This window comes from Triticum dicoccoides, chromosome 7A (genome assembly GCF_002162155.2).
Source record: "Triticum dicoccoides isolate Atlit2015 ecotype Zavitan chromosome 7A, WEW_v2.0, whole genome shotgun sequence".
In the NCBI taxonomy this organism is placed as follows: domain Eukaryota; kingdom Viridiplantae; phylum Streptophyta; class Magnoliopsida; order Poales; family Poaceae; genus Triticum; species Triticum dicoccoides.
Genome location: NC_041392.1, coordinates 126,287,963 through 126,290,384, shown reverse-complemented (window position 1 = coordinate 126,290,384; position 2,422 = coordinate 126,287,963).

The following is a 2,422-nucleotide window of genomic DNA, read 5'->3' as shown; positions in this document are numbered from 1 at the left end:
TAAATCTTTACCTCCGGACCATTCCGGAACTCCTCGTGACGTCCGGGATCTCATCCGGGACTCCGAACAACATTCGGGTTACTGCATATACTTATCCCTACAACCCTAGCGTAACTGAACCTTAAGTGTGTAGACCCTACGGGTTCGGGAGACAAGCAGACATGACCGAGACGACTCTCCGGTCAATAACCAACAGCGGGATCTGGATACCCATGTTGGCTCCCACATGCTCCATGATGATCTCATCGGATGAACCACGATGTCGAGGATTTTATCAACCCCGTACGCTATTCCCTTTGTCCATCGATATGTTACTTGCCCGAGATTCGATCGTCGGTATCCCAATACCTCGTTCAATCTCGTTACCGGCAAGTCACTTTACTCGTACCGTAATGCATGATCCCGTGACCAGACACTTGGTCACTCTGAGCTCATTATGATGATGCATTACCGAGTGGGCCCAGTGATACCTCTCCGTCATACGGAGTGACAAATCCCAGTCTTGATCCATGTCACCCAACAGACACTTTCGGAGATACCCGTAGTCTACCTTTATAGTCACCCAGTTACGTTGTGACGTTTGGCATACCCAAAGCACTCCTACGGTATCCGGGAGTTACACGATCTCATGGTCTAAGGAAAAGATACTTGACATTGAAAAACTCTAGCAAACGAACTATACGATCTTGTGCTATGTTTAGGATTGGGTCTTGTCCATCACATCATTCTCCTAATGATGTGATCTCGTTATCAATGACATCCAGTGTCCATAGTCAGGAAACCATGACTATCTGTTGATCAACGAGCTAGTCAACTAGAGGCTCACTAGGGACATGTCGGTGTCTGTTATTCACACATGTATTACGATTTCCGGATAACACAATTATAGCATGAATAAAGACAACTATCATGAACAAGGAAATATAATAATAATGCTTTTATTATTGCCTCTAGGGCATATTTCCAACAGTCTCCCACTTGCACTAGAGTCAATAATCTAGTTACATTGTGATGAATCGAACACCCATGGAATTCTGGTGTTGATCATGTTTTGCTCTAGGGAGAGGTTTAGTCAACGGATCTGCTACATTCAGGTCCGTATGTACTTTACAAATCTCTATGTCTCCATCTTGAACATTTTCACGAATGGAGTTGAAGCGACGCTTGATGTGCCTTGTCTTCTTGTGAAACCTGGGCTCCTTGGCAAGTGCAATAGCTCCAGTGTTGTCACAGAAGAGCTTGATCGGCCCCGACGCATTGGGTATGACTCCTAGGTCGGTGATGAACTCCTTCACCCATATTGCTTCATGTGCTGCCTCTGAGGCTGCCATGTACTCCGCTTCACATGTAGATCCCGCCACGACGCTTTGCTTGCAACTGCACCAGCTCACTGCCCCACCATTCAAAATATACACGTATCCGGTTTGTGACTTAGAGTCATCCAGATCTGTGTCGAAGCTAGCGTCGACGTAACCCTTTACGACGAGCTCTTCGTCACCTCCATAAACGAGAAACATTTCCTTAGTCCTTTTCAGGTACTTCAGGATATTCTTGACCGCTGTCCAGTGTTCCTTGCCGGGATTACTTTGGTACCTTCCTACCAAACTGACGGCAAGGTTAACATCAGGTCTGGTACACAGCATGGCATACATAATAGAACCTATGGCTGAGGCATAGGGGATGACGCTCATCTCTTCTATATCTTCTGCCGTGGTCGGACATTGAGCTGAGCTCAATTTCATACCTTGCAACACAGGCAAGAACCCCTTCTTGGATTGATCCATATTGAACTTCTTCAATATCTTATCAAGGTATGTGCTTTGTGAAAGACCTATGAGGCGTCTCGATTATCTCTATAGATTTTGATGCCTAATATATAAGCAGCTTCTCCAAGGTCCTTCATTGAAAAACTTTTATTCAAGTAGGCCTTGATGCTGTCCAAGAGTTCTATATCATTTCCCATCAAAAGTATGTCATCTACATATAATATGAGAAATGCTACAGAGCTCCCACTCACTTTCTTGTAAACGCAGGCTTCTCCATAAGTCTGTGTAAACCCAAACGCTTTGATCATCTCATCAAAGCGAATGTTCCAACTCCGAGATGCTTGCACCAGCCCATAAATCGAGCGTTGGAGCTTGCACACTTTGTCAGCATTCTTAGGATCGACAAAACCTTCCGGCTGCATCATATACAATTCTTCCTTAAGGAAACCATTAAGGAATGCCGTTTTGACGTCCATTTGCCATATTTCGTAATCATAGAATGCGACAATTGCTAACATGATTCGGACGGACTTCAGCTTCGCTACCGGTGAGAAAGTCTCATCGTAGTCAACCCCTTGAACTTGTCGATAACCCTTAGCGACAAGCCGAGCTTTATAGATGGTCACATTACCATCCGCGTCTGTCTTCTTCTTAAA